The 19,588-nt window shown below is 41.3% G+C and overlaps 1 protein-coding gene across 9 annotated transcripts in view; it reads right to left on the reverse strand.

Annotated features, from left to right (window-relative positions):
• Positions 1-19,588, reverse strand: part of rbms3 (RNA binding motif, single stranded interacting protein) — a 292,172-nt gene that overhangs the window by 115,122 nt on the left and 157,462 nt on the right. The window lies entirely within an intron of this gene.

Consider the following 19,588-nt stretch of genomic DNA (forward strand, 5'->3'; position numbering starts at 1 on the left):
TCAAATAAAAGCGCTTATAAAGAGAGCACCTGAAGACATTCAAAGGCACGGCAATGAGAACAAAAATATCTTAATAAAATGACTAAAAGAACGCACACTGACAACCTTTAAACGTATTTGTACCCAAAAGATATAAATAGATTTAATTATATCATAAGTAACGCTAAATAGTAAAACAAAAACGCTGCCTCAAAGTTGAGCAACAGGAAAAGCATGTTTCGCTGGCAATTGACTGGTGATTAGGTAGTCCTCTCGCCCAAAGTCAGTTGGGATAGGCTCTAGCTCACCAATGACCCTAAGGAGGACAGGGGTTAGAGAAAAATAGATTTACGTCCACTACAATTTGTGCCAGTCCTGTGATGGAGACAATCTGAAGGTGGTGATGAGTAACAAAATTACAAGTGACAACAATAACATGAGTGGAGTACCAGAGGACCTGGTAAGATGACCATGGCCACACAGACTTAATAAGTGGTTGTGCATGACTGAAGGTTGAGACCATGCCAGTCCGCCAGAGATGAGGTCATGGCATTGGGGAGCTTGTGGGCGGCCAGTTAGTCATGAACTTGGCCCATCCATCAAGTTGTTTGGCGGATAAATCTAAACTGAGTACCATCAGGACATGCCATTCATTAGTCGTAAAGGGTGTAGTCCAATATTTGATGTGAGCGAGACAGCGTCTTAGTAGGGATGGAAGTATTTTACTCAGGGCAGTAAATCCACCTAACGACTGCCATTACAGTTGTGTTTATTTACTGGGAAAAATTAAGATAAGATTAAAAGACTGCGGCTTGCTCTTTTTATAGGTCGTTACCATCTGCCACCTTCTATATCAGTCTCACTCTTATTTTTCCCCCTTTCTTCTCATTGCCTCTTTCTCTAATTTCTCTCAGCCTGAAGGCTGCTTTCATTCTCAACATCATTCCAAGATACAATCGCTTTGACTCGAATGCATCCCGTGGTGAGAGTTCGTCCGCTTCTATCATTTACGCATCTTGCTTAGAAGTATTCAAGCCTCCGAACGCTGTTCAAGTCCAAACAAAGAAAATGAGGTGCCAGCCTCTCAAAGTGCCATCATTTAAAAAATTTTTTTTTTTTTAGAATTGCATGTCATCCAAGTCCAAAGTGTTGTCTAAACCCGTTGAAGTCAAAATCAGCAGAAGTAACTCGCGGGAATTGAACTCCAAACCTCTCTGGTAATATTCTGAAGCGTATTGCATGATTACTGCAGCACGTAGCCGACCAAAAATGTCACCCTGCCCTTTCCTCTTGTCACAAAGATCCCGTCAGAGTCCTGGGGGCACTAACTAATTACTCTTCACTGTGCCATACAGGAGGACGTGGCCACATGTGTGTATGTCACTGTGTGTGTGATCTCTCTTGAGTGAGTGCGCGTACTTGGGAACAACAAAAACTTCTGTAAGGTCAGGCACAACTCTGTATCAGCTCCTGGGAGACATGACAAGTGGATGTGCAATAAACAAGTGAGGCCTTTACTTGTCGTGAAAGGAGAAATTGGATGGATTTGTGGAACAATGGCGGTAAACAAAGGTGTTAAGGGCCTTGCTTTTACAGAATGACAAGAGATTTAAACCTAACTCAGCGGAAAGCCAGATAATGAAAGTAGGGAGTTTGCGGTTCTGGAAAAAAGATGGTTGAGATTCCATTTTAACAGTCAAACAAATAGCACCCTTCCCTTTGGTGACTGGGTGGAATGATGCATAATGCATTCTGAGACAGTGAGATATTTAATTTACTTTCCATTCATAAGTTAGAGATGAACTTTTTTTTTTTTTAGCATACATGACCAGCACTGAAGCGGAACAAGTGACCTCACCTCTTTGCGACACTATATGGACAAACATTTTGAGACAGGGTGTATTTGCACAATTAACAGAAAGGGGTGGCTGATAATCTCAGTTATAAATCACCCACAAAGATGCTTGGTAGGGTTGAGGTCGGGGCTCTTAAAATTCATCCACACCAAGCATGTGTTTATGACCCTGCTGTATGCACAGGGACGTGCTCATGCTGAAACAGAAAAGGGCCCCAAAAACGCTCCCACGGAGCAAATATTGATGGCTAAACTATAAAGAAAATGTTACATTGTGTAAATCACAGCACTAGGGGAATAAAACTTTTCTATTTCCAGAAATGGCTCAGCCTTAAAGGAGATGACAACCCACCCTGTCAGCCTGCCTCCACCGGTGGAGCAAGCAGCATAGATTCAATAAAAAAATAATGTTTTTTCTATGCAGGAGAAAACAATGCAAAGGCTAGTTTAGGATCACTTGATATAAGGTGAGTGGAAAAAGAAGTATCAGCTAATTAAGCAGGCCAACCACAGGCTACACCTGTTCAATATTCAAATTATGTATCAGACCTTTGTGGTAGAAGAATCCAGTCATCAGCAAGTTGTGGACAGGGAGCTTCATTAGCACAAACATTGCTTGCCAGCTAACTCGGCATAATTTTCCTCCCCCGCTCGACCCCTGCGTGTGTGTGTGTGTGCGTACTGTGTGTGTGTGTGTTGTCCTATGAGTGTCATGGTGCAGCTTGATCAGTATGTCTGTAAAGATCTGTGTATACAGTCCCCCAGGAGCTGTTTTTCATTTTGATATGGACCAAAAATCATTGCGGCAGCTTTCCTACAATGATAATTGTGACGTTTTCGCTCAGGGATTTACTTGGACTGAAAATTGAAGGCAGACCTAGCCGTTTTTTTTCCCTCCATCGTTAATGACCATAACGCCACAATAAAAGCTCAGCATTGCCGCGGAAAAAATCCTATTGAACTAAATAAAAATGTTCTGTTGTACAGAAAACCAAACATCACAATATACTTGGGCAATGGCAAGGTGAAGCCTGCGTTTTGAAACTTAGAAGTATTGCTTTCTTCCATCACCTCGCCGGCTTGGAGCAAACTGGATTTCTCTGCTGATTATGTGTGTAACAGTGGAAGATCAGTGTTGATTTTGAACAAAAGTGTCCAGTCTGTTCCGTGGGAGAATTGGGAAGGGTGTTCAGCTGTGTCACATCATGATTTATAGTACTTTGATACTGTCCTTTTTTTTTTTTTTTTTTTCTCAAAGGGATACTTCAATGACAATGAAAGAAGAAGCAGCGCAAAACATCTCCATGCAGTCTACCTTGAAAAAACATACACAGTAAGACAAGTTTATGGTAGCATGACTTGCAGCAGATGTGAGAGACTCGTTTCAGTCAAGAATTGACAAAAAGCACTCTGCCCATCAATCAAAAGCTCCTTCATTGGTAAAATTTGGTAAATGGACATCTGTAATGGTGAGTTATTTCTTTGTATTATACTCATCATACTGCAGTCCCTCAAGGGGCAACACAAGGTACAATGTGCTTTACATTTTATGTTGCACACCACATGGAGAATCAGAAGAGATTCAGAGTAAAGAGGCGTGCAAATCGCGTTGCACCGCTTGAGTTAGGTGAGGTTGGGCTCTTTCTCAAGAGCACCTGGACAGAAGCCAGCAAACAGACGAGCGTCTCTCTGCATTTTTGACATTTACTATTTGTCCACAACGCGACATCAAAGCCCAAGATGAGCTACTTCCGCCTCTTTTCCCTTCTATATGCCATGTGCTCATTGCGAAACAACCAATATTATTAGGATTTACTGTATTTTCAACATCTAATGTATACCGATGGGTAGTCGCAAGTATGTCGAGTACAGCGGGAGAGGAAGACTTGTCAGCAAAACAAGACTGCGCCTTGCTGTTTGTCCCTGAAATGTGTTTTAATGGGTCCACACATGGCACCTCTGTGGTGGGAAGGATGATAATTACTGTAGAGCATCCTACTACACACATGCAGTGCAACTTTTCACTGTGGGAATATAAATAAGCTAACTCTGAAAGAGGCATGCTCCTTAAAACAAGTTAGGACTTCGCCTATCCTTTCATATTAGTTTCAACCCTTCCCTGTCGCCTGTTTGTCTTTGTTATTTCAAGTTCACAGACTATCTATCCTCTCCTGAAAACATGGCCTCGAATTGATGGTTTCCAGGATTGTCCTAGCCTGCTTACTGATGCAGTACAGACAAGATTCTCAGATGTTATTTTTGGCTTCGTCGCAATAACGTGGCCATGAAAAACCAAGTAACCATTAAAAGCTTATTCTAATGCAAGCAGATGCGTGTATACACTGTAATTGCATTAGCAACCATGTGTATGTGCATGCATATTATCTGCTCATGTGAGTGATGGGGGTTTGTAGTGGCTTGTGCACAGTTTGTTACTTTTGTTTAATATGTAATGAGGAACAGTAAATTACACAGTAAACAGGATACATGTTTTGCCATATATGTCTACGTCTAAGTGGCGCCTTAACAAAAATAAATTACTATATTTTTCGGACTATAAGGCACACTTAATTTTTTCTTTGTTTTCTTTTTCAAAAATTGACGGTGCGCCCTATTTATGGGTGCATGTCGGCTTTTGAGTTGGTCGTCTTCGTCTTAGAACCATTATCTACTTTTTCCAGGCTCTTTTTGAAAATGGTGCGATTGAGATTGCCCTGCAGGGTTGTCCTCATAAGAGCTAATCTCTTCTGTGAATGAATGGGCTGGTATTATATCCAAGTAGGAGTTGGCAGGACTAGCATGACCTTCATTAGTGGCCTGTTTTCCGTCAATGGCTTTTTGGTCCATGACTCCCATTAGCTTATCTTCTTGGTGAACTAAAACTTTGTTGAAAGTACAACTTTTTTTTCTTATCTGACATTTTAAGATCATATCCAGTTGGCTTGAATTATATCTTGAAGTGGGCTAAGCTTTTAAATCAGAGATTTTTGGATGAACTTGCAGTTTTATGTGAACAATGGTATCAGTAGAGATCATGGTCTGTTTGTGTTGATGCTGAGGGATAAGCATTCCGTTTGCATTCTGACATTTAACTGAGAAGGGAAGCTTTTACTTTTCTCAATATTATTTATCGTTCCAAAGTATTTAAACAAAAGTTTTTGATGAATTAAGGTGTTGATTATGACCAAGTAGTATTGTACATTGTGGATGTGGAATCAGGTTACTCACTTTTTCATCAGGGGCACAATTGCATGGTATCTGGTTGCTATAGACTTTAGATAGTATATTTCTTTGTGTTTTATCATCTACAGCATTGACTTCAGGGCATCTTTACTTGGAGTATTTTAATCCCATCTTTTGTCGACCTTTCAAATCGTTTCTCTGTATGAGCAGTCACAATTAAAGTTTTGGAGTGAAAAGTATTTGATGGATCATGGGGACAAAGGGCCACTATTTGAGATTTGTCCTTATGGGGGATGTTGAAGTAAAACCAACTGCAAAACCCAGACAGAGCAGCAGCTGGGAGAGCAATTAAGTATTAAACGTACCTTTGTAGAGATCATTGAGATGCAAGAGAAGAGGAAGAAGAGGAAATGAAAGTGGGGTGAATAGTAGCCAAAGGAGCTTCTGAATCATACACTTCGTCTTCCTCTCTTCCCTGCCAGCAAAAACAGTCAATGCTATTCGCTTCTGCTGCAGTAAAACCGATTGAATGGTTTTAAAGTGATTAAAAGTCTGACAGAGGACACTTGGGTACATCTGCACAACATGTACTCGACACAGCTAAACTGCTACCGCATTGGCTCCCTCGCTTACTCTTTCCAACAGAACCCAAGGCCTGTAGAGAAAAAGCACTTGGCTCACATGACAGCGAGTGCAGCGCCTCTCCATCCTCTGGAAGACAAATCGACCCTTCACTTGAGCCTAATTGATATTGTATTGGTGAGCACTCGCTCTTGGATTATTTAGGCAGACATTCAACCAGTTCTCAGGCTGTCTGCAAAACATCTTGGCCTGAAATATTAGTGATACACAGCTGCATAAACGCTATTTCAAATCGATTTTGCATTCATAAAGCCTGATATTATAGACGAAATACAGAGGGATTTCTTAGGCCAAAATTAATTCCCAATTTGATCATGTTTTGAAAAACATATGCACTGGAAATAATTTGTTAGAACAAAAAGAAAAACATGTGGCACTCTATTAGTCATTTTGAGAGCTGTCCAAACACCACAGTCTTGTGCAACCTTTAAGGAATATGATTCATTCATATTTTGGAGGAATGTTCGATTTTCAACTTGATTACATAATGGTTTACACCGAATGCATCATGGTGATGCAAATGTATTCAAAGTATAATGAATGCCAACTAAAAAGTACATCACAGTTGCTCAGGTAATGACCAATCACCTGTTTTCTGAGTTTGGTCATCTGACTTTCACAAGCTGTGATTGGTTATTACCTGAATCCTGAGTAACTATGAGGTCATTTTCAGCCGGCAGCAAGTGGCAAAATGGCCGACCCGTAAGATGGATAAAAACGGGGAAATTTTGAAGTTTAATTTCCACAAACACAATATTAATCAGAATGCCATGTTTAGACTGGTTTGGTCCCTTAAAAGCCTAGCCCAAACATGCAGAAATTCTTCCCAGAAGAGAAAGGGTTTTTTTTTTGGAGGAGATAAAACTTAACTATCATCTTGTCTGATATAATTACTAAGTGTCCTCATATTTTTTACTCTACATTGTGTATATTAGTAGACAGAAGTCTGGATATTACCACAATCCCCACTTTGATTGACAGCCTAGCTCGCATGTGCTGCATTGTTTGTGACACACCTGACTGAAGGACCATATGTTTGATGTGACGAGGTTATTCATGGGTTGTAGTGTTAACCAGGAACATCACGCTCACCTTGTCACTACTTGTCAGTTCCTCCTGAACTGACAGGCCTTATTAGCAACAGGGAGGTACACCTTCTATCATCTGTGAATGGCAAGTGTCAAACCCCATCCAACGCTCGCAAGCGTGTTTGGTTTGTGCAAGTGGTTCTATATTGGCACAACGGATTAACTCAGCCTGCAGTGATGGGATGGTTGCTAAGAATATATATGAGGCAGAACATGGACACATATTGTGGAAGGCTGATTACCAGTACTGTGAAAAGACGGGTGATTGCTCATTTATGGTAGCACAACAATAAGCCTTTTATGGATTGCCTGACTGTCACCCAGTCATAAGCATATGGCTTTAAACAAGAAAACAACACTCCCGGGGGACCCAGAGATGCACTTTATCACACTATCCAGTTTGGCTTTTGTTCCTGGTAATTTACAGCCTCACCCTCCAATGACTAAATTTACTACAGGGATCAGGGTGGGTGAGTCAAAGTTCAAGGGTCCAGAGCAAAAAAGAAAATAACCTCTGGCAGGAACGGAGATGACTTCGACTGCCTTGGCTCTCCCGTAGTGCAGCCTTTTTCTTTCCTACCACTCCCTCTCTCAGGCAAGCTGTTCCCTTGGCAGCCTTTCCCCCAATGCAGAGCCCCATATACGCTAGTGTCTCAATGAGTGTGTGTGTGTGCGTGCGCGCGTGCACTGTGACAGAGGGGGTTGTAGCGACAGGGTGCTTACAGAGTCAGGAACCCTCCACATGCAAATCAGCGCTAAAGCATGCCAAGCTTTCTCTCTCAAGATGCTGAATCCGAGCGTGATTTGTACTCAGTCAAAAGCCAGAAAATCCAACCTTTCTCTCTGCCTTGCTTCTTAACCAATTTTTGTTGTTGTTGAAGTCCATCTTTTTCTTTTTCAGACATACTTCATCCATCCATTTTATCTGCTACATATCAGAAGTGCGGGACTTGAGTCATACGACTTGGACTTGAGTCGACATAAAGTCAGTCGCTAATTTTATGACTTGGAACAATCTTTCAAAAAGTTCTGAATGACTCTACTTGACTTTTGACTTGAACCATATACATTGGGGGAAAAAAAACGTTAAAAACTAATGGCTAATTAATATTTCCAGATTCGAGTCACATTTTACACACGCGACTCAAGTGCGCGACGTATGTATGTGGGAGGCGTGCATGACTCGTGTGATACCCCGGTACTTACAAAAACAACACAAGGAAGCTTTTGCGTGTGTATAGGAATACTTAGCCGGCTATCGAAAATCAAATTCAACTGTTAAGCAGTCAATGAAGCACATCTTGACAGTTTATCAATGCCTTTGTCTTTGTTACTTCATTGCTGGCCTCACGCCGCCGCAGCAGCATAGGATTGAGTTGGGTCAATGCACGCCCGAGAACACACTAAATTATACAGGTTAGCTTAGCGCAAGCTAGCCGCTTGCACAACAAGCAGCTCGATTTTGAATTGGTCCAAAATGATGAATGGGTCAGAAAATTAATGGATTGATGGGTAGAAAAAAATCCCCTTGAACCTGACGTTCACTACCGTAACTAGCAGGTTAAAGTAAGTATTGTTAGCATATGCAGTATGTTTTCAAAAAGTGAATTTGAGGCTTGGCAAAGTACTCTGGAGAACATATGGTGCAGATAAAGCACTATAAATGTGCACTTCATTTTCCGTTATGGTCAAATTTTTTTCATTCATTCATTTTTTGGGGACCATCTATGACAGGATTGTCGGCAAAAGTACAATGAGTAACCTATTTGAATATATATATATATATATATATATACACACACACACACACACACGCGGGTGTGCATACATTCATTTCAGATGGTTGTTTATTATTCCCCGTAAATGTTTATATAATTTCTAGAGATAATTTAGTTATTGTGTGACATGATCTCTGCAAAATTGTTTAATATCACAATCATATGTTGTGACTGAGCAAGATTTTATGACTTCACTTAAGACTTGCCTGAACCAAGAAATGACATGACTGAAGTTTGGTGGTGACTTGATTTGACTAGCTTGATTTTTTTTTTCATTTTAAGTACAGTAACTTCAGACTTACTTGTGACTTTCACACATGACTTACTCCCACCTTTACTGCTTATCAAATATAGGTAAAGGGTTACAGGCTGGTGCCCATCTCAGCTAAAAAACGGAAATGTGAATCAAAATTGAGTCTAAAACTTTATATTTCATTCAAATTGTACTGTGTTGAAACAAGGCAGCATGTGTGAATATTGTGTTTACAGAACATCAAGGACGTATTCCGGATGGATGGTTTAAAATTAATTTGGAGGCGACAATTGTAATGGGACTGTAAGTGGGTGGTCATGGCAAGATTTATTAGACGCCAAACCAAAAGCATGAGTCAAATCTGTCCCAGGAGTCCTTAAGGGGGGAACAAACACATCAGAACCTTCCTCAGTAATTGAGCAAATGAGATGTGTTGCCATTGGGTAATTCAGAGCAGGCAGATGGCAACAGAGTGGCAACCTCCCACCATTGCAAGTTTGGATTTAAAACACTCATCATTTTGTCTTACGCTCATAAACAAATTCATGTCAACAAATGGGAATTTCTCGTTTCCCACACAAAAGCACCTTTCCACCCCAGGATTCCCGAGTGAGAATGCTCATGAAGAGCCACCCTTTGAGCTTTTAATGCCCAAGCAATCAGATTAAGGATGTCGGTGTAAGCCTTGAATTACTCATGTTATGACTTGATTGGCCAATAATTTGATTGCAGCCACATCTAGACTTCCCCCTGGTTCTTCAGATCTCATCTTTCCCTTTCCCGCCTTCTGTATTTCTACAACACACACACACACCCTCCCTCTCCTTCCTATCTCTCTCTTATGCTTGAGGCTACAACATGTGTGGCTGTCAGCTTTGGAGGGTGGGTGCAGTCATGGGGATTGTTGAAGTGGATTATCAAGAGAAAATATGCTTCCTTGCTGTAAATCAGATACGCCATCTTAAAGCATCAAACGCAACCGTAAATTCTCCAGAGAAAGCCCCCACGCCCCTTTATGTTCGTATTGCGAGACAATGAAGCTCTCGATGAATGCAGTACAAACAAATTACACTGCAGGAAGACCCTCCCTCCTGATAAAACAACAACAAAAAAAACAGGAGGAGCATAACTGGTGCAAAGGTAGGAAACAGGACATGGGAAAATGGGATGCAAGTTCCCTTTACAGCATGCCCATGGGGATTTTTTTTTCTTACCAACAACACTGTCGGAGAAATAACACACCTTCTAAATATGTGCCAGTGCAGTTCAGGTGTAGAACAACCGATCAAGATTGAACAGTAATTAACGTGCACACACTCCATTATTATGACATTACGACCAATCAGTGTAGCAGTTGTAATGACTGACATCCCGGCCAATGAATGACTGCGTAAACAATGACTGAAAAGCAAATTGATTGTACAGTATGATCGTGAGGCAGAATAATTCCTGCAGTCAAACGTGTTCCTTTATTCATCCTAAAGTTTCACTTGTTTTTCTAAAGTTTGACGAACGAAAAAAATGGCCCTTGAGGTGGTCAAATGGGACATTTTCAAATCCAGGCCACACGCTTTTTGTACCCTGAAGCCACAAGACAAAGACATGACGAACTGGGTCTTCAACGTTTCATACTATTGAACAAAAGCTTTGATCCAGACTTAAAAATGTGCCGGCTGTGCTTTCATCCATGCTTTAAACACCATCAGAACAAGTTACTGATGCAACAATACCCCACTGGACTGCAACTTAGGTTACATGACATACAACCTTACATAGATCTCTTTTGTGCGCACTGTAGTTTCAACAGATGCAGATGAGATTAGAAGTGATCTGGCATAATGAACACAAGCATCACAGAGATACTGATCATTATTTAACATGGCAGCAACTCCCTACCAGTCAGCTTGCCGAGGCTGAGCGTTCACTTTTTTGAAATCTGTGTTAAGTTTAATAAGAGAATGTGATCTCTCTGGTTACACATTGTTATGCCATGTCTGGAGGTCAATTTGTTGAAAAGACAGCGAAATGTGTACTCAACTACTGATGAGTGACAGAAGAGAAGTCATCCACAGCACAACTATGCTGGCGCTGTACTACTGGCATTCAATGTAATGACCCGTTCTAGTGGCTGTAAAAAAATAATCACGCTTAGTGACGTTATGAAAACCCACGCACATTTCAATAGAAACTCCTCACCATTCCACAATAACTTTGCAAGCAACAATCATATGGTTTAGGTGACTACACATATGCAAATAGCCAGCTACATTCCCTAATTGATAAGTGCCGCAAAAGGCTTATGGCCAATGCTAGCGAGCTAATGTGGCTAAGTGACTCACGACTATACGGTCTAACCGCAGAATATGAGCACAGAGCGTGTACTTATGTTTCGTCATGAAACCAATGTTGAAAAGAGACGGTACATATCATGGTGGGCATTTTACTCAAATTTCGCGGTCCGTTTATCGCCTTCCGCCTGCAGCTGGAGTACCTTCCGTCGTCAGTCTATCCATCTTTTTGTCTAGCTGAACCAAAAGGTAACCTCCTAGGCCTGTTTGCCTATCATTTCAAATGGGTTTCCGTTAGCGTTTACGTCGATCAACTTGGACAAACTTCCACTAGCACCCCCTCAACCCCGCTGAGCAATATTTGAAACAAAAGACTCACCATGGCATGGAAGCCTCACCTTGGCAGGAAGGGAATGAGTCTTTCAGGACCTCGGCCGTGGCCAACGGGAAACGGAAGCCTCGCTGTGGCCATTGAAGCCTCGCCGCGAAAATAGACGATAGATGATTACATTGACGGAAAAAAATGGGCTTCCGACTATGCTTGGTCAGTTTTTGTTTTTTAAGGTTCCCGTCTTTCGTTTATCACCTACAAAAAGGGCATCGTCACAGGCAGATAGACGGACCGGTCCGTCACATAGGCATGGAATGCCCAGCTCTGCTGGAATGTTAGTATGCCTTTTTTATTTATTTATTTTTTTAACAACCTCTAAGTACTACATCATCAAACATCTATTAAACGTGAAGCATTTTCGTAATTCTTATTGACCCTTGTACAATACGGAATACTATTTTGCATTTGTTTCCACCAAAGACTGCATATTAATCTTGGGAAATTTCAGCGTGCGAGTCTGTTTAACTGGTGAGTGACGCTTGTTCAGACTAGCACATGCTCAAACAGCCTGGCATCCATATTTTAGGTCTTATTTCACGACGCGGAGGCCCGTCCTCTGCGATTGCTAACTTAAAAATGATCCTTTGAGAGTGTATGACTAAAATGAGCCTTGGAGACATTTCCCATCTACGGTATGTCATAGCTAGAAGGGACACAGATGCATGTGGAAGCTCCTTCAAACTGAGTTGATGGTTTGATGGTAATCATGCCTAGTATTTCCTCTCTTTTCTTTCTCGTCTACCATTTTCAGTATTAACTGTCTTCAGCTGTCAATCTCCAGTGGAATAAGACAGCCATCTGCTACGAATCATGCCATGAGCGGAATCCAGCCGGCACAGGCTTTGCAAGAAACACAAATACAGGCATATGCAATAATGGCAGCAGACAAATCACAGTCGCTGGCAGAAACAAACTTGCTAAACATGTTTGACACATAATAGTGCAACTTGGTGAGACGGTTCGAAGAACAAACACAGGCGAACATTATAAAACAACTGCAAAACCTCACAATAATACCTAACAGCAGTCGGAATAAGTTAAAAGCAGGTGACGGAACATTCCAAAACAGCATTTTCAGGTGGTGTTTAAGGGAAAGGTCGTGACCGCGTGATTGTGGCACGAGATAACACGGTGGGACAACCACGCACGGATAAACCAAGAGATAACGCAATGATTAAAGCCGCGATGGCAGCATGATAACCCATCACATAAACAACACTAACATGGCATGAAGAATACAGCGATAACACTCTAATGCAATGTCATGTACAAACAAGCACTCGAGCTCGAGCGCAAAGACCAAGTAGGCGATGAAACGGAATGTAGGATTTGAAGGATTTGGATATACCTGGATGCTCCAGAAACACAGGAAAAGGCAGTAGAGGTTTTTAGAGTTCGTTCATTCAAAAAAAATAAAAAATAAAAAATGCATTTCACCACAGGATAGCATTTTAAGCCAGTCATAAAAGAGGGACTGTCTTTTCTTGCTTATTTCAGTTTTAACTAAGTCAGTGTTTTTTTGTTTTGTTTTTTTTAACGATGAACTTCGTGACGGAGAGAAACTGATCTGATATCACCTAAGAGGACATTGGAGGCTTACAACATGAGTGCTACATACTGTACATCAGGCTGTCTCCTCTCACTTTCTCCCTCGGAACTGCTGAGGTTGCTTCCATTAATTCTGCCTCCTCTGCTACTTCGCTGCAAGGCAACAGTTACACTGTGTGCACGCGCGTGTGTGTGTGTGTGTGTGTTTACGCCATGGGGGCCTGAGGTCTTCGAGGTTGTGACCGTAACGAGCTCCAGCAAACTCCAACTGACCTTGGCGTTTCACGCCTCAGAGACAAAATAAAAATGATGGCTCATCTTATCCTGTACTATGCAATAAAGGTCAGAGAAGACTTTTGAGCTAGTGTTTCATCAATCAGCAACAATTTTATAGGGGATATTTCCATGCTGGCATAAAACACGACAATTAATGCTAGCAGTGGCTTTGGGGTGGAAAATGAACGAGTATGTTTAAAATAAAAACAGCAAGAAAAACATGATTTACAAATGATCACAGTTCATAATGACCTGCAGAAATGACTGAAAACAGCAAAGGCACGATGTCAAGAACCATGACATGCACCAACTGGTTGCGGAATCCGAGTTACAAGCATTACGGCGACGACATCCACCTTTGATCCGCAATCATTGTTTTGATGTCAACAGTATGGATATGCTGGTTGAAGTTGTCGGAGATGGTTTTTGAACTATTGTTTTCAACTTAACACCTTTAGTTACACAGCACCCACTGTATGTGTGTTACATCTGCTTTGCTCTTTGTAGTTAACAAGAATGAGGGCCTGTGTTGTTGGACAGGGCTGGGTCATTAACCCTCAGCGAGTGTGCAGGGCAGCGCTTCAGCCAATGCGAGGACTCCAACGTCCTCCTGCACACCACTCACATATGATTGAAACCAGTGTACATGGAAAGAGTCATAATAATTCAACATGACAACCCTGGTATATAGCGAGGGAGAGGGAAGTGAAGGCAATGGATGAAAGGGGAAAAGAAGGTGCTAGTGGCTCGACACACGAACAACAATAGGCAATGGATTACCTTTTTTGCATTTCTATTAAAAAGGATAAAGCATCGCAAAATATCCCACTCGAACCATCCCACTTGTTTGGCAAAGTTTTTAACTGATCCCAACTAAGGCCAACCAAATCAAACTGTACTATGCAGAAAAAATATCAGAAGCGGCAAAGAATAACCCGGGGCTTTTTACAATTTACGGTTCAAATCTTTATGTTTTGCTCTTAAAGTGCACAATTCCGTATGTGTCAGAGTAATCAGGTAACCTAGGCAACCCAAACAGTATGTAATGTTTAATATTGGCATTGTTCATAAATTGTTTACTTCCTTTTTGTCACTGCCGGGTGTTGACATAACTTGTCATTAAATACGTGCAATTTCAGATCATGCGGGTTGTTTCATGCTGTAAATGTAAGCACTGTCAAACGTGTCATATGAAGTGCACATGTGGTTTAAAAAAAAAAAAAAAAAAAAGTAAAGCTATCTTAATTGCATCATTTTAAGAGGTGTGGCTTACTTTTTTTCTTTATACATTACTGTCGTAGTAAGCTACGTATTGTAGTGTCCAGACACCATTTTTCCTGAAGCTGTTCCTTCATTTAGTGTTTTCATGATGCACCTGGAGTGTTTTATGTAACGGGTTCAATAGCAGTTCAATTGGGCTGTGCTCCGGTGACCACAGAGTTAATAAAAAGTGATTCACACATGCTCTATTGATGCATTGAGTGATGAATTGTGTACTATATGCTGCAACCATAGAGCAGTTATGCCTATGAAACATCCATCTGCACGTAGAAGCGTCTAGAAATTGTTAATTAAATCATACAGCATTGGCTTGTGAATGTGAATTTATAGTCACAGTGCAACATGCAATGGTTGCAGTGTCTGTGATTTCAGTACTGCTGGCAGCTTCGTATGCGCCATGCAGAAAGTGCTGAGCGCGACATTGTTGTGTCACCAGAGGTCTTTTCACAGGAGCTCCTACCTAATGAAGAGTTACACAGATTCAGTCTAATTGCCACAAATGAAACCGTAATAAATTCCATCATCTCACCATTGGAAACTGTGACCAATGGTGCTACACATTTTCTTAGTATTATAACACCCAGACATAAAATGCTATCATATTTCTAACCAAAGGCAAGCAGCATAATGAAATGGATAAAACGCTACTAGACTAGATAAAAATACAGCCCTCTTGAGGAAAGAAATAAAATTCAATGAAAGAAACATATTCCAGGAAAACTCAAACAGTGCTTGTGCATCAGACAGGTAAGGGAAGGACAGAATGCTAGATAATGGGATGCATAGAGGAGGAGGGGTAGCGAAATCTAATCGACAACTTAATTGGTATGACTGATGAAGACAAATTGAAATGGGTCAGCCAATTCAAAAAGAAAGCAGGCAAAGGGAGACGGTTGTGTGCACATGTAGTTCAATACAAAGACAACGCAGATAACAAGAGTAATGAGGGGAAACCATTCACAGTCGTCAAAAATGGACCGGAAACTTCAGGAAGGTAACTAGCTGGTGTTTAACAATTCACCAGACATTCCCTTAGCACTGAAACAGCTCCAATGATTTCTTCCAACACTCGAGTCTTGTCACAGTTTACCATCTCAGGCCTAGCTAAGTAAACGAATTGAAAGCGCTTCACCTGCCGTATGTGTGGCACAGTTGTGTGTGGAGGCCCGATCCTTTGAACGTCGTCTCTGTGGGCCAGCTAATTGAGCCGGATCAATTCGCAGAGAATGCGAGCAGGTTGGCACAGTTGCCACATCAAAGAGATTCTAATAACTGCACACTGTGGCCATTATCGAGCCTGGAAATGCCATATTTGTGTTTGCTTCAAAGCGAGCATAGCTGCGCTGGAAAATAGTGACAATATTGCCATTGCCATTTTTTATTTCATGTCTGCAAGGCTATTTGGCAGTGATTTGGGAAGCTTGTCATACAGACATGCACAATATATAACCACACAAACTCAAGTAGCTTCTGTTTCAACCAAACGGCTTCGATTGTAATGCGGTTTATTAAGGCCTAAATACACCAATCCGACGTCAGAGATTGTGAAGCATCGCGATTGATTGGTATAGTGATCACCGCCGTAGCGTCGTAACCCGTCAGAAAGCATCTGGGGGGCGTTTCAGCATGTTGAATAGGCGTCGTGAGTCGTGATATTTGGTCACTCTGATTGGCTGTTAGCTAGCAAATCAGCGCTTGGAGCACCAACGGGAATTGACAAATGCGGGTAAACAGTGAGCACGCCTTTGCTGCCTTAATTTTCTTACAAGTACAAGAGAGATGGTTGACAATTTAAGTATTTCACTATACTGTGTCAAGAATGTGAGGGTTTACTTCACGTGGGGGGTCATCATGAGCGAAGAATGTAGCTGAATGCATCGTTTACGTTTTGATAATCCAACCCCGGCCAATAGCTTTCCGGTTGAATTTTTCTAACCTTGAGGAATAGCGACTACCGCCGCCGATGGTATGAAAAAAGTGTCTGGGAGAAGACAAATAATGGTAGCCCCCAGAAATGTTACTAAGTTTACTGCCACGTTAGTTTTTTCCTTGACTAGAGTATATTTCTTCGATTCAAAACACACACACACCCATACATATACACACACTCGGTTCAGAACCACCTGGAGTGTCAGAATAGTCTAAGTCTATACGGAGCGTTATCAGTAAAAATCTGTATTAAGTTCTAATTTTCTCATCAGCTTGCGGCACACAATGTGTGACGAAGACATTTTGTCTTTCTGTTGGGATTGTGCCTCCCTCAGCCCTATTCATCTCGCAACCCTCTCTACCTTTATCTGCCATTCGCTCCAGTCCACAATTTCTAGTTAGTCTCTGGATTTCTCTCTCAAGCTCACAGCTCGGCACGGTTTTCTCTCTGCCTGGTGAAATCATTTACCGCAAGCGGCGCTCCTGCAAATGATTGAAGTCTAATTAGATGGCATAGACAGTGGAAACCAGTGGAGGTGTTTGGAGCCAGAGTCTGTCAGATGGTCCGTCTCACTCTCGCTGGCTTTGTCCTTCACAACTAAGAGTTCTGCAGTATGAGTGGGGAGGGTAGTGTGTTAATGCCCACCAAAGCTAATTATGCTGCTGAAAAATGACAGCTCAATGGACGATTATATATTTTTTGTATTAATGTAATTAATGCAGTAGCCTAGAGTTCGGGATATGCATCCTAAGAAGTGTTTTAGTATTGTGCAGCCACATTTAATCGTCAAATATTAGCTCCGATAACAGCTCTTGCACATGATCATTGAATTACGAATAAATCTGTCAATTCCATCCACCGCTCTGCATCTTAGTGGAGCTGTGTTGCAAGTCGGAGTGGAAGCCCTGTCCTGTTATTGTCTTCGCTAAATCTAATCCTCCCAAATTTGGCATTGGTTAATTACCTCAAGACAGTCAGCGTCGGGAAAAATTAAAAAAACAATCACTCATGATTGAATTTGGACAGCAGTTTGTGAGAACATAACCCTGTTTTATTAATGTTGTTTAGTAGATGAGTATAAATCCAGCCCAGCATTGCCACTAAACGGTACTCAGGCACATGAGGTTTGCTTAGAACCATTTCTTACTCAATTAATGATGACACTTTTATCTACATGTTTGGTTTTACTGCTTCTCTTTTTGTGCCCCTCAGGATGGCCTACATTTTTTGGTACAAAGTGTATTTACATTCACAGGCTTTTCTGCTAGACTTGACAAGATTTTTGTGTGTGGATGGCAAGGACATGTCTGGTATTGAGTCTTGTTTTTCACCAGCTTGTTGAAGGGTGCTTATTTTTGTTATATGATATAAAAACTGGAATGCAGCATAGCTATTTATCCTCTTTGTATTAAAAAAATACTATTCATTTTTTTAAAATTGCTTTGATGCCGCCACAACACTATGTTGAATGTCGCATTGCGTTGCATTACAGCAAGGATGGAAATGAGCCAAGGGCATGGCAAAGTTGTGTTCCAAGTGCTCCATACACAAAGACTGCAATAACGGGCTGTGGGAATATGGCAAGAAATGAGACGTGAGGGATGCTGCTGACCGAGCACTTGGATTCCCAAAAATCTGTCCTATTACCAAGCCGTATTTACGATACAATGTATCTCCTGAATTATCCACATAATTAGGCTGTGCCCTCGGGGTGGTAAGCAGGCTTCTGCGCTACTGATGTTGTCAGCAACCATCTGTAACGGCACTTCCAGCCATCCCTTTGAGCCAGAGGTCACCTGGTGTTGAGTCAAACTGTGGGGTCTACTCTCCTAATGCTGCGAAAACATCAGAGAAGTCACCTTTAAAGGGATAATGTGAAGGCTGCTGACTGACTCTAGCCCACCCGCAGGGAGATTCTTTTCCCGCGAATATAAATGTGATATTGACAGCAAAGATTCCCCTTGAGACAAAAGGGACCAGACAAGAAGTGGAAGGACGTGAGAATAAACAAAGACGGGAGGAGCGAACACAGAGTTAAACCCTGCGAAGCATGTGACTAGTAGTTGATGGGCCGGCGCAAGCACTGTGTTACCATAAACATTTGCAGTTCACTTTATTGAGGCACTTTAATGATGCTTTTTGCATAATTTCCCCACAGTAATGTGAAATGAAGGGCAGGCCGAGCCTTTATGTTGTTTCCTGTAGCTTCAGCAGTCCTGTTATATATTGGCTAATTTAATGAGGGTGGTGACAACACCACACATCCGTCCTCCTAAAATTCACAGAACCTGCTTCTCTGCCAGAGCACAGTTAAGTCAATGGGTCATTTTTAGCTGGAAAGAATAGAAAAAACTTTTATAAATGTTCACTGTTCGTAATGTGCTTAAATTTTAGAGTGGTGCCACAGTGCTGGATTACGCTCTCAAGGTTACCAGGATCCTTGAGACGTTTCATCATGAAAGTGGCCAATAATATGAGGGAAATAATTCTTTTTGATTTTCCAAATATAATGAAACAATGAAAATGTCTTATTTTTCCATTGCTGGCTCAAACACACGTAAAAACTATGGCAATTGCTGAAGGTATTATTTTTCAGGAAGTTCAGTTTTGGAAGATCTGCTGTACTTTTGCTGCCTGAGAAGTGTAAATGATTCTGGAGTCATAGTGGTAAATACAAAGGTGCAGAAGTACCCGTGCATTTGTTCACTGCCATTGACATATTTATTTGTCTTTTCAGAGTCCGACATTCAATCCCAGGCACTTTTTTTTTTTTTGCAATTTTATTTCAAACGTTACGGTAAAAGAGGGTGTGAAAATGTCTGGCAGTGAATGTGTTAAAAGACACAGACATTAAGAAGGTTAAACCCTCAATAAATACACACTTAAAGTAAAGTAAAAAGTAATGTTAGCACTGATTGTCATGTCACTTTGAAAGGTGTCTACAATGGAAATTTACCAAAACAGGCTGCTACGTGTGATCGGGTAAATGACCAAATATGTATTGTAGTTATTGTTTTTGTTATTAAATACTTCATACCAGGAACATTTAATCATTACATTGAATCCAAATTCTTAACTATGATAAAAGAAATACGC

This window comes from Filicampus tigris, chromosome 18 (assembly GCF_054856515.1).
Source record: "Filicampus tigris isolate MCC_2025a chromosome 18, RoL_Ftig_1.0, whole genome shotgun sequence".
Taxonomy (NCBI): Eukaryota; Metazoa; Chordata; class Actinopteri; order Syngnathiformes; family Syngnathidae; genus Filicampus; species Filicampus tigris.